Below are 14241 nucleotides of genomic sequence, written 5' to 3' on the forward strand. Positions count from 1 at the left end.
CGCTCAAGCTGGTGAGCCCATGCTCAAGCTGGCGACTTTTGGGTTTCTACGTCCCAGGCTGATTTTCTATCCACTGTGCCTCTGCCTGGTCAGCCCAGTTCTCAGCGTTTACACAGTCCCCCTAATCTTGAAAGACTTGATACTCCACTGCAATCATCAGCCCTGTGGCAATGATTCTAACTTTAAGACTTGACTTTTTATTTTTTTAAGATTTTATTTATTGCCTGACCAGGCGGTGGCGCAGAGGATAGAACGTCGAACTGGGATGCAGAAGACCCAGGTTCGAGACCCCGAGGTCACCAGCTTGAGCACGGACTCATCTGGCTTGAGCAAAAGCCCACCAGCTTGAACCCAAGGTCTCTGACTCCAGTAAGGGGTTACTCAGTCTGCTGAAGGCCCGCGGTCAAGGCACATATGAGAAAGCAATCAATGAACAACTAAGGTGTTGCAACATGCAATGAAAAACTAATTATTGATGCTTCTCATCTCTCTCCGTTCCTGTCTGTCTGTCCCTGTCTATCCCTCTCTCTGACTCACTCTCTGTCTCTGTAAAAAAAAAAAAAAAAAAAAAAAAAAAAAGATTTTATTTATTCATTTTAAAGAGAGGAGAGAGAGAGAGGGTGGGGGAGGATCAGGAAGCATCAACCTGTAGTTACTTCACGTATGTGCCTTGACAGGGCAAGACCAGGGTTTCAAACTGGTAACCTCAGTCTTCCGGGTCAATGCTGTGTCACCATAGGTCAGCCACTTTAAGACTTTTCCAAGAGAAAATATTGACCATATCATTCCTAGATAAGAGAGGAGTTCTTAACCAACATATTTAAAACCATAGTTCTAAGCAGTTAGTCATAACATTATGTTCCTATTTGCTATTTTAAAATTCCTTTTTGCTGTTGCTGGATAGTTTGGTTAGTTAGAGCATTGCTCCGAAACACAGAGGTTGCCTGTTTGATACCTGGGTCAGGACATATACAGGAACAAACCAATGTTCCTATCTCTCTCTCTCTCTCTCTCCCTTCCTCTTTCTCTCTATTTAAAGTTAATAAATAAATTTTAAAGTATATATTATAGGGGAGAAAAATTCCTTTCTACTGGATTGGAATTGAGGAGCCCCATATTCTTCAATATTCCTTTTTAATGGCCTTTACAGAGACACAAAAGGCTGCTTTTATCTATATTAGTTTCAATAGCTGGAAAGGTCACTTCACAGAAATGCTATAAAAAGGAAAAAACATAGGGAGTACCCAACAGAATCCCAGTGCTCAATACACATTCGGGTAATTGATTAATTGCCTCTCTTGGGTAACTGACATACACAGGAAATGACCTGGATGACCACAGGACTGCCTGCTGTTTGCTGGCCACACTGTGATTATTTAAACCAGTTTTGTTCAGATTACTGCAGTACAAAAGATGTGATGACTTCTCCAGTGAGTCAAGGGGCCCTGTCTCATTAGGAATGGAAAAGGAGATAAAGCAGACATCCGAGCTGGTCTTTTGTGTAGCAACAGGAGTGTGTTTGGGTATTCTGTGTTTTGATGACTCCATGATGAGTCAGATTTAAAGTTCTGTAAAAGGCCTTGTTCAGCTCAAACAGGATTGAGAGATGAGCTCATCCAATAGCTAGTTGGATGGAGAGTACCCAATCGTGACACGATGAAGCAGTTGGTGGTATAAATGTATACATGGAAAAACATACCAGCCAGATTAAAGTAGTTCCTGATGCAGAAATCAACTTTAGTTGGCAGTCATCTGCTGAGCGCCTACTATATTAAACACCCTCTGTGTCCTGCCCACTCTCCATGACCTTTATACAGCTCAGAATAAATGTCCCAGCTACTACAAAGAGCTGGGTACTTGGACAGAGCTAGGAAAGGTATAGCACCAGGGACATGGTAGGCACTGAGCCACATGCTCTACATATTTATCTAATCTTTACAGAACCTTTATTTATTTATTTATTTATTAAATTTTATTTATTGATTTTTAAAGAAAGAGGGGGGAGAAACGGGAAGCATCAATTCATAATAGTTGCTTCCTGTACATGCCTTGACTGGGCAAGCCCAAGGTTTCAAACCAGCAACCTCAACATTCCAGGTCAACCCTTTATCCACTGTGCTACCACAGGTCAGGTATAGAACCCTCCGGGTGAGGTATTTTTATTCACATTTTACAGATGAAGATGAAACCCAGATCAGTTAATGCCTGCATTACACAGTCATGGAGCTAGTATTACTGAAACTATATTTCTGAGACTGTATTACTACTGGTTTAAAAACAAGGTCTCTCTACCCTAGCAAAAATGGGGTGAGGTCAGGGTGAGAGCTAAGGGAGACTTGATGAAGGCAGGGTCACTGGACCAGCTGGTGGGCCAGGCCCATTATGCAGTGTGATGCTGGAGTCCTCTGACCTTGGGTACACAGGTTGTATGGTGTGAATGAGGAAAGTGCCACCCAGAGAGTCAGACTTGCACCTTTACTTTTTTGTTTTATCATAAAACCCATGTATTTATTTATTTTTATTTTTTATTTATTGATTTCAGTGAGAGAGAGAGGAAGGGAGAGTGAGGGAGGGAGGGAGAGAGAGACAGGAACATTGAACTCTTCCTGTATGTGCCCTGACCAGGGAGCGAACTGGCTTCAGGATGATGCTCTAACCAACTGAGCTATCTGGCCAGGGCAAAACCCATGTATTTTGAATTCTTTTTATTTATTTGTTTGGTTTTTTGTTTATTTATTTATTTTTTTACAGAGACAGAGTCAGAGAGAGGGTTTAGAAATATTGTTTTGATTGTATTTCTGTTACAATTTAAATACTGATACTTTTTTTTTTTTTTTTAAGATTTTTTCTTCTCTTCACATCCTTATCTTCGTCCTCTAGCTTTGCTCTTGGGAAAGAAGCCTGTTCTTCTGTTTTCTTAGACTGGATACTTCATCTGGACTGGTCATACTGCCCATCCCAGCTTTGTGTTCTGGCTGCAGTCTGTGGTGAGGTGCTGATAAGGAGCAGAGTTTTCAGGATTCTTCTAAGTTATCATAGGTTTCCCTTGCAGGAGAGGAAGAGGGAGAAAAAGGGGAAAGGGAAGGAAAGAGAAGCAGATGGTCACTTCTCTTGTGTGCCCTGACTAGGGATCAAACCATGGACGTCCATACGCTGGGCCAACGCTCTATCCACTGACCCGACTGGCCAGGGCCTGTTTGTTTATTTTAGATTCCACATATAAGTGAAGTTGCATGGCATTTGTCTTTGTCTGACTTCACTTAGCATAATAAGTCCATCCATGTTGTTGCAAATGGTAAGATTTCATTCTTTTTTTTTTTTTTTTTTAGATTTTTAAAAATTTTATTTATTTTTATAGAGAGAGGAGAGAGAGAGAGAGAAAGAGAATGGAGGAGGGAGGAGCAGGAAGCATCAACTCCTATATGTGCCTTGACCAGGTAAGCCCGGGGTTCTGAGAACTGGCAACCTCAGCATTCAGGTTGAAGCTTTATCCACTGCGCCACCACAGGTCAGGCCAAGATTTCTTTCTTTTTTATGGCCAATATATATTCTGTTGTATATATGTACCACATCTTCTCTCTCCATTTGTCTACCAGTGGACACTTAGATTGCTTCCATAAGTTGGCTACTGTAGATAATGCTGTAGTGAACATGGGGATGCATATATCTTTTATAGGCTCACTTCTAAGTGTAGAAAAAAAGGCTTCGTTCCTGGTCACCAGCTTCAGAATACTAACTGAACCAGGAACTTAGTTTGGGGGATAGAACTGATCACATACACTCCCGCCCATGTTGACAAAATCACCTGTCTCCTTCAAGGTTATTATTATTATTATTATTTTTAGTGAGAGAGAGAGAAAGACAGACAAGGACAGACAGACAGGAAGGGAGAGAGATGAGAAGCATCAGTTTTTCATTATAGTGCCTTAGTTGTTCATTGATTGCTTTCTCATATGTGCCTTGACTGGGGGCTCCAGCAGAGCAAGTGACCCCTTGCTCAAGCCAGTGACCATGGGGTTGTGTCTATGATCCCATGTGCAAGCCAGCAACCCCACACTCAAGCTGGTGAGCCAGCGCTCAGGCCAGCAATCTGGCCAGCAATCTTAGAGTTTTGAACCTGGGTCCTCAGCACCCAGGCCGACACTCTATCTACTGCACCACCACCTAGTCAGGCTCCTTCAAGGTTTTTTGTTTTTTGGGATTTTTTACAGGGACAGAGAGAGAGTCAGAGAGAGGGATAGATAGGAACAAACAGATAGGAATGGAGAGAGATGAGAAGCATCAATCATCAGTTTTTCATTGCGACACCTTAGTTGTTCATTGATTGCTTTCTCATATGTGCCTTGACTGGGGGGCTCCAGCAGATCAGTGACCCCTTGCTCAAACCAGCGATCTTGGACTGAAACTAGCAATCTTGGGCTTCAAAGCCAGTGACTATGGGGTCATGTCTATGATCCTGTGCTCAAGCTGGCGACCCTGCCCTCAAGCTGGTAAGCCTGCACTCAAGCCAGTGACCTTGGGGATTTGAACCTGGATCTTCAGCATCCCAGACTGACACTCTATCCACTGCCACAGCCTGGTCAGGCTACTTTTATTCTTATTAATTTCTTCCTTTCACTTTCTTTAGATTTCCTTTGCAGTGACTTTTTCTCCCCTTCCAATATCTGCATTGTCTACTTTGTTAAGGGACTTTTCTATATTTTTATTCAGTAATAAAAGTGTTTAAGGTCATGAATTTTTCTTGTGAATACAACTTTGGTTGGATTCCATAAGTAGTGTTTCATTGAATTAGTTTTAAAATAATCTCTAATACAGTTTTTTAAATCTTGTACTGATGTATAATACACACACAGGAAAGCAAACAAAGCCTGACCTGTGGTGGCGCAGTGGATAAAGCATCGACCTGGAACACTGAGGTTGCTGGTTCAAAACCCCAGGCTTGCCTGGTCAAGGCACATATTGGAGTTGATGCTTCCTGATCCTCCCCCCTTTTCTCTCTCTCCTCTCTAAAATGAATAAATAAAATCTTCTTTTTTTTTTTTTTTTTGGTATTTTTTCAAAGTTAGACGCAGGAAGACAGTCAGACCTGGATCCACCCGGCATGCCCACTAGGGGGCAATGCTCTGCCCATCTGGGGCATCACTCCATTGCAACTGTAGCCATTCTAGCGCCTGAGGTGGAGGCCATGGAGCCATCCTCAGCACCTGGGCCAACTTTGCTCCAGTGGAGCTTTGGCTGCAGGAGGGGAAGAGATAGATAGAGAGGAAGGAGAGGGGCAAGGGTGGAGAAACAGATGGGCACTTCTCCTGTGTGCCCTGACCAAGAATTGAACCCGGGAATTCCACATGCTGGACCGATGCTCTACTGCTGAGCCTACTGGCCAGGGCCAAATAAAATCTTTAAAAAAAAAATAAAATAAAGTTAGAAAAGCAAACATAGCAAAATATGTACAGTTTGATGGATATTTACAATTTCAACACCTAGATTAAGAAACAGAACATTACCAACACTGAGAACTAGCTACATAATTTGCAGGGCCCAGTGAGAATTGAAAATGCAATGTTCAAATTTTATTAAGGATTTTAAGATGGTGACAGCATTAAATCAACTGCAGAGTCATTCTAAGTGCAGGGCCCTGTGCCCAGGAAGCTGACCAAGTTGGGTCTCTTGGGGCTCTTCCCTCATCCCTAACCCCACCTCCCCACTAAGGGTATCCACTATCCTGACTTCAGGTGGTGAGAATAGTTTTGCCTGTATTTGTGTCTAGCTTCTTTTACTCGGCATTATATTTGTGAGGATCATCTACACTTTTACATGGAGTTGAAGATTATACATTCTCATTCCTGTATCATTAAACCTAGTCTGAAATTCAGTTTTAGTTCTTCACTGGTTGAAGAATTGTTTAGGAGAACTTAAATTTTTCCTTGTGGTTGAGCACATTCAGCTAATTATGAACTAACTCCTAGTTTCATTCTTTTTTTTTTTTTTTACAGAGAGAGAGAGAGTCAGAGGAATAGACAGGGACAGACAGACAGGAATGGAGACAGATGAGAAGCATCAATCATTAGTTTTTCGTTGTGCGTTGCGACTTCTTAGTTGTTCATTGATTGCTTTTTCATATGTGCCTTGACTGCGGGCCTTCAGCAGACCGAGTAACCCCTTGCTGGAGCCAGCGACATTGGGTCCAAGCTGGTGAGCTTTTGCTCAAACCAGATGAGCCCACGTTCAAGCTGGCGACCTCGGGAGTCTCGAACCTAGGTCCTTCCGCATCCCAGTCCAACGCTCCATCCACTGCGCCACCGCCTGGTCAGGCCCTAGTTTCACTCTTTTTTCTCCAAATTGTGAATCCTTACTCATAGAACATGTAGAATGAGTAAGAAACAGTGAGCTTTATTCCCTCCTCATGTACTTCTGTTACCCAACAAAGAAGAAAGAGAAAGAAAGCTAGCCAAAGAGAGCATTTATTTATTTATTCTTAAAAATAAAAAAAATTTTAAATTCATTTTAGAGAGGTGGGTGGCAGAGAGAGGGTGAGAGAGCAAGGGGGGGGGGAGAGAAGCAGGAAGCATCAACTCCCACATGTGCCTTGACCAGACAAGCTCAGAGTTTTGAACCGATGACCTCAGCGTTCCAGGTCAACGCTTTATCCACTGCACCACCACAGGTCAGGCCAAAGAGGTTATTTAAAGGCAACAGTTCTTTTAAACCTCTCCAGGCAGAATTTTTTTTAACTTCTCTAGAGTAGTATACTAGTACACACTGATTGCAGATTAAGGTGCTGATGTTGTCCTGTCAGCTTGTGAGTTGCCAAGGAAACAAAAGATATTGGGTTCTTGCTGGTCAGGCCAGGAAAGGTACCCCCACTTCTCTCATGTGTCTGAACAGGAGCAAGGTCCCTGTGCATGTCCATGGTCTCAGGCTGTCCTAGAGAAGTGAGCAGTGAGCCCTTTCTATATGGAGGCAGCTGAGTGCAGACCTGACATTGAGAATGGCTGGATGCCCTGGGCTGGTAAGCTCAGTTGGTTAGAACATTGTTCAGACATACCAAGCTTGTAGGTTCAATCCCTGGTCAGGGCACATACAAGAGTCAACCAATGAATACATAAGTAAGTGGAACAACAAATTGATGTTTTCTTCTCTTTCTTTCCCTTCCTCTCTCTCTAAACAAAAATGAATTTGGGGGGAGGGGATGGAGGAGGGGAGTAAAGAGGGACAAATATATGATGATGGAAAATGATTTGACTTTGGGTGATGAGCACACAACACAATCAACAGTTCAAATGCTATAGAATGTTTACCGGAAACCTATGTTTTTTTTATAAATTTATTTTTATTTATTTATATTTTTGTATTTTTCTGAAGTTGGAAACAGGGAGGCAGTCAGACAGACTCCCGCACGCGCCCGACCGGGATCCACCTGGCATGCCCACCAGGGGGCGATGCTCCGCCCATCTGGGGCGTTGCTCTGTTGCAACCAGAGCCATTCTAGCGCCTGAGGCAGAGGCCACAGAGCCATCCTCAGCGCCCGGGCCAACTTTGCTCCAATGGAGCCTTGGCTGCGGGAGGGGAAGAGAGAGACAGAGAGGAAGGAGAGGGAGAGGGGTGAAGAAGCAGATGGGCGCTTCTCCTGTGTGCCCTGGCCAGGAATCGAACCCGGGACTCCTGCACGCCAGGCCGATGCTCTACCACTGAGCCAACCAGCCAGGGCCCGGAAACCTATGTTTTTATTGATCAATGTCACCCCATTAAATTTAATTTTTTAAATAAAAAAATTTAAATAAATTTAAACAACAAAAGAGAGAATGGCTGGATATTGAGGGATAAATAGCTCAGATAAGTAGTATACTGGTCCTTAAAAATATATTGCTGCCCTGGTCAGATAGGTAGGTTGGTTAGAGCATCACCCCAAAGCACAGAGATTGCAGGTTCAGTCCCCAGTCAGGGCACATACAGGAACAGATTGATGTTCCTGTCCCCTGCTCTCCCTTCCTTTCTCTAAAATCAACATTTATTTTATATATATGCCTGACCTGTGGTGGTACAGTGGATGAGGCATCAACCTGGAATGCTGAAGTTCAGGACCCTGGGCTTGCCTGGTCAAGACACATATGGGAGTTGATGCTTCCTGCTCTTCCCCTATTCTCTCTTTCTCTCTCTCTCTCTCTCTCTCCTCTCTCTAAAATAAAAATAAATAAAAGTATATATATATATATATATATATATATGTATATATATGTATATATATATATATTGCTAAAAGTCAATCATACCTTAACATTTAAACCTAATGTTGAAGCCACCTGACCAGGTGATGGCACATTGGATTGAGCGTTGACCTGGGACACTTAGGACCCAGGTTCTAAACCCTGCGGTTGCTGGCTTGAGTGTGGGCTCACTAGTTTGAGCACGTGGTCACCGGCTTGAGTGTGGGATCATAGACATGACCTCATGGTTGCTGGTTTGAGTGCAAAGGTTGCTGGCTTGAAGCCCCAGGTCACTGCCTTGAGCTCAAGGTCACTGGCTTGAGCAAGGGGTCTGGCTCAGCTGGAGACCAACCCCTGACCCCCATCAAAGCATGTATGAGAAGCAATCAATAAACAAAGTTCCACAACTATGAGTTGATGCTTCTCATCTCTCTCCTTGCCTGTCTGTCCTTCTCTCGCTTAAAAAAAATATTTTTTAAAACCTAATGTTGAAGCCTAAATTCAGACTATCTTATTATAATCAACTTGTCCCAGCCAGCCTATAGCTCAAATTGATAACTAAATAGAAAATCTTTTTTAATTTATTTTTTTGTTTTTTATTTTTGTATTTTTTGTATTTTTCTGAAGTTGGAAACGGGGAGGCAGTCAGACAGACTCCCTCCCTCATGCGTCCGAACGGGATCCACCCGGCACGCCCACCAGGGGGCGATGCTCTGCCCATCTGGGGCGTCGCTCTGTTGCAACCAGAGCCATTCTAGCACCTGAGGCAGAGGCCACAGAGCCATCCTCAGCGCCCAGGCCAACTTTGCTCCAATGGAGCCTTGGCTGCGGGAGGGGAAGAGAGAGATAGAGAGGAAGGAGAGGGGGAGGGGTGGAGAAGCAGATGGGCGCTTCTCCTGTGTGCCCTGGCCGGGAATCGAACCTGGGAGTCCTGCACGCCAGGCCGACGCTCTACCACTGAGCTAACCGGCCAGGGCTAAATAGAAAATCTTTTAATAAAACACTGTTTGTTTGAGGTAGAAAGCCTCAATATCATTGGGATTCTTTCTTTTTTTCTTTTTTTAAGATTTTATTTATTGATTTTAGAGAGAGAGGGAAAAAGAAAGAGAGAGTGCGGTCAGAGTTGCTTCACTTTAGCTGTTCATTGGCTGCTTGTAGTATGTGTCTTGACCGGGCAAACCCAGGGTTTCAAACCGACGACCTCAGCATTCCAGGTCAATGCTCTATCCACTGCGCCACCACTGGTCAGGCGGGATTCTTTCCTGAAAACAACAGTTTTATTTATTTTTAAATAAATATTAAAAAGCTTATAATACAAAATTCAAAAGGCACAATCAGGTATACAGTGAAAAGGAACTCTCCCTTTCACCCCCATCTCCCCAGCCTATTCATTACCCTGAGGCAACCAACAGTAGTATTTTATTTTATTTTTATTAATTGATTTTAGAGAGATGAACAGAGGAAGGGAGAGAGAGAGAAAGAGAGGGGAGAGAAAGAAATGTTCATTTGTTGATCCACCTAGTTGTGCATTCATTGATTGATTTCCGTTTATGCCCTGACTCATATCCAACTCGCCACCTTGGTGTTTCCTGGCAGTGCTCTAACCCACTGAGCAACAGCCCGGGCAAGCATTTTTTATTTGTTTGTTTTTGTTTTTCTCAAGACATTTCCTCCTCATTTTAAAAAATAAGACTTATGTGCTCTTTTTGTCCAGAGACGGTAAGCAGCCCCCTGGCAAACACAAAGATGCAGATCTTTGTGAAGACCCTGACTGGCAAGACCATGACCGTGGATGTTGAGCCCACTGACACCATTAAGATGGTCAAAGCTAAAATTGAAGACAAGGAGGGCATCCCACCTGACCAGCAGCGTCTGATTTTTGCGGGCAAACAGCTGGAGGATGACCGCACTTTCTCACACTACAGTATTCAGAAAGAGTCCACCCTGCACTTGGTGCCTCGTCTGCGGGGTGGCAACATCGAGCCCTCCCTCCACCACCTTGTCCAGAAGTAGAACTGCGACAAGATGATCTGCTGTAAGTGTTACGCCCGCACTGTCAACTGCCGCAAGAATTGTGGCCACACCAACAATCTGTGCCCCAAGCAGGTTAAATAAGGCCCCTCCACCACCTTCTCAGGCCGCTGGGCAACCTCATGCCTGAATCTTGTGGCCCTGGGGCCTCAATAAACTTTCTCTTTCAATGACTGGAAAAATAAAATTAGAGTTTTATACCTGTTTCATATACAGTTGTATACCTGTTCATATACAGCCTCATTTATATTTTTCTTTTCTTTTTTAGCAAGGGGGGCAGGACAGACAGGAAGGGAGAGAGATGAGAAGCATCAATTCTTTGTTGTTGTGGTTTCTTAGTTGTTCATTGATTGCTTTCTCATATGTGCCTTGACAGGGGACAGGGGGACCCTCTAGCTGAACCAGTAATCCCTTGCTCAAGCCAGCAACCTTGAGCTCAAGCCAGTGACCATGGGATCATGTCTATGATCCCACACTCAAGTAGGCAACCCCGCGCTCAAGCTGGATGAACCTGCACTCAAACTGGCAACCTCAAGGGTTTTGAAGCTGGATCCTCAGCATCTCAGGCCGACATTGTATTCACTGTGCCACTGCCTCGTCATGTGTATATTTCTATTTTCAAACTCAATAATTCTCCAGTCAAAAGTTAAGTAGATCCTGTTTTCTTCATTTCGAACAGGAAAAGAAGTTAGCAGATAGGCAGCAGGATCAAAATAGAGCACTAAGGGAAGAGGAGGGAAGGAGGGCTGATGTGCTCCACTATGGAGGCTGCTAGCAGGGTACCCACATTTCCACACTAGCAAGAGGGAAGTGCATCTTCAGGAGAAAGTTATTTTGTGGCCGTCCTCAGAGTCGCCCTGCCTGCAGGGCCCACATGTAACTCAACTTGCAAAAAGAGGATGACTATCGGCCCTGGCCGGTTGGCTCAGTGGTAGAGTGTCGGCCTGGCGTGCGGAAGTCCTGGGTTCGATTCCGGCCAGGGCACACAGGATAGGCGCCCATCTGCTTCTCCACCCCTCCCCCTCTCCTTCCTCTCTGTCTCTCTCCTCCCCTCCCGCAGCCCAGGCTCCATTGGAGCAAAAGATGGCCCGGGCACTGGGGATGGCTCCTTGGCCTCTGCCCCAGGCGCTGGAGTGGCTCTGGTCGCGACAGAGTGACGCCCCAGAGGGGCAGAGCATTGCCCCCTGGTGGGTGTGCCTGGTGGATCCCGGTCGGGTGCATGTGGGAGTCTGTCTGACTACCTCCCCGTTTCCAGCTTCAGAAAAATACCAAAAAAAAAAAAAAAGACGATGACTATCCAGACAGAGCACCCGTGTGCACTGGGAATCTAAACTTGGGCCAGAAAGAACAGAAGCCTGTGGAAATCTGTCAAAAGTGCAAATGCCACCTGACAAGTGTTGATTAGTGGATAGTGTCGACCTGGGATGCTGAGGACCCAGGTTCAAAACCCTGTAGTCTCCAATTGTGGGCTCATTCGGCTTGAGCGTGGGATCATAGACATGACACCATGGTCGCTGGCTTGAGCCCAAGGTTGCTGGCTTGGCTGGAGCCCCCCCACCCCTGACAAGGCACATATGAGAAGGAATCAATGAACAACTAAAGTGCCACAACTACAAGTTAATGCTGCTCATCACTCTCCATTCCTGTCTGTCTGTCTGTCTCTGTCTCTTGTGCTAAATAAATACGAAATAAATAAAAAGAGAAGAAGTGCAAATGCCAGAGACCGTTGTGAGAGCTCTCAGTGTGGATGGAGGTGTTTTGCTGCCTTTTATAAAATAATTTTTTTTATTCATTGATTTTAGAGATAGGAAGGGTGAAAGACAGAAAAACAACAAACTGATTTGTTGTTCTACTTATTTATGGTTGATTCTTGTATGTGCCCAAACCCAGGATTGAACTGGCAACCTTGATATATCAGGATGACCCTTTCACCAACTGAGCCCCCGGGCCAGGGCTTTGGTGCCTTTTCATGAACAAATTCATCTCTGAGTAGAAGATCCTGGCTACCATTTCCTAGGGGCTTGAACATCTGTGGTAAGACATCTCTGTTAGGCTACCTTGTTCCTAAAGGAGGTCCTCCACAGCTGATGAACGGACGGGGACATGGAGAAAAGAACAGGGATAGCGTTTCCCCTTCAGTGGGCACTTCCTTCAGAAGCAATCCTCAAGAACAAAGTCAGGGTCCACTTATCAGACTTCGATCCACGGGCAGGGCCGCAGAGGGCATTTATCCCAATAGTTACTGTCTTAGCACATGCGATAGGAACTATTAGAACCCTGTTGCCTTCCATCAAGTTTGACACTGGGGCCCTGGACTGGGTTCTGCCTTTGGGTGAGCAAGTGATTTTCCCTGTGGGGATGCAGGAAGATGACCCTGTAGACCCACCACTGAGACTGTAAAGTGTGATACTGCCAACAACCTGTCTATCCATTCGGACGGGGCTTAGGACTGTTGACTATTGCTAGGAATAAGTGACAAGGACTTAGGACTGGAGGTCTGGCAGAGATCTGTCTGTATAAGTGCCTGTGTAACAATGATATTTAGTTCGCAGCATCTTCTACTCACAAGGATTGCAGCTGGTATTTCAGGACTGAATCAGAGATGCCCTCAGAAGTATTTCTTTAGTCAACACTGGTTATAAAACCAAAAAGGGCAAGGAAACAAAATCAGTTTCCTAGGTCTGGTGTGGGCATTTATTATCGTCAGGGTGTCATCCCAGCAACCTGAGGAGGTAGTCAGGGTCCTTCTATTCCCATCACTCACCCTGTTTTCTCCCAGCATGAAATGATTTCCACCCTGGCCGGATAGCTCGGTTGTTTGGAGCCTCATCCTGATGTGCAAAGGTTGCTGGTTCAATCTGTGGTCCAGGGCACATACAGGAACAGCTAGATCTATGTTCCTGTCACTCTCTCTTCCTTCCTTTCTCTCTAAAATCAATAAATAAAAACAAAATGAAGTTATTTCCTTCAAGGTTAGAGAAAAAACTGCCCCTGCAGGAACAGCTGGTTAATCTGTTCTTGTAGGAGGTGGTGAAACAAGCAGTGTGCGGCTGTGGACTGCTCCCTGAACCTACACACTGCCTCCTGCTGGTGGCTGACCCCAAGGCTCACCAATATTGCCTTTCATTTAATCCCTCTCTTTTTTTACTTTGAAATACCCACAAGGTTTCACCAGCTTCACAAAAGTGAAGCTCACCTATGCAGAAAAAAGTGGCCTGCTTTTCTGTTGCTCCTGATTTTCTGTTTAAAAGACTTTAAGGAGGCCCTGGTGAGTAGCTCGGGGGTGTCGTCCTGATACCAGGGCACATATATGAACAGGTCATCGTTTCTCCCTCCCTCTCTCTCTCTCTCTCTCTCTCTCTCTCTCCTTTCTGGTTCAAAGAATGAACCAATGAAAGTATGAATAAATAGAGCAACAAATCGATGTTTTTCTCCCTCTGTCTCTCTTCCTCTTTCTCTAGGAAAAAAAAAAAGACATTAAGCAATTTCAGGGTTCTAGAAAAGCCTTAAGGCATGGCAGGTGGAAAGAAACACTTGCTGCTGAGTTTTATCTAGGTGAAAGATCTGGTGAGTGTAAGAGCTGCTCCCAACTGGTACTTATTGCCTTCCTCATAAAGCCCTGTCACTAGCTTGGAGCAAAACTTTCTTGTTCACCAAGATGAGGCAACCCCCTTGCAGTAGCAGGATTACATCTCTGCTTTTTCCATAGAAATTTCAGAATTTGTCCAGAGGGCACTGCAAGTGAGTCTGTAACCCAGATTAGAGTTGTTTTCCATGTCCCTTTCTCAGGCCCTTAACTGAGCCACAGCTTTGGACGGATTAAAGAAAGCACTCTGAACTTCTGGATATCTCTTGTATGTCCAGGGGAGCCCTGCAGAAGGAAAGCAAATTGGGGAGGAATCTGGGATTGACATTAGAGCGAGAGTCCCATTTTCTTTCACTTGAATGCAGAAAGTGAAAAGAAAAAGTTTCTCCAGATAATTTTGGTTTTAGCTATTTATGCAAT

General features: G+C 44.6%; 1 pseudogene; it reads left to right on the forward strand.

Moving 5' to 3' along the window:
- The first annotated feature begins 2915 nt into the window (after positions 1 to 2915).
- On the forward strand, positions 2916 to 10319 carry LOC136388769 (ubiquitin-ribosomal protein eL40 fusion protein-like; annotated as a pseudogene).
- Positions 10320 to 14241: the final 3922 nt, after the last annotated feature.

Source organism: Saccopteryx leptura, chromosome 1, assembly GCF_036850995.1.
Source record: "Saccopteryx leptura isolate mSacLep1 chromosome 1, mSacLep1_pri_phased_curated, whole genome shotgun sequence".
Classification (NCBI taxonomy): Eukaryota; Metazoa; Chordata; class Mammalia; order Chiroptera; family Emballonuridae; genus Saccopteryx; species Saccopteryx leptura.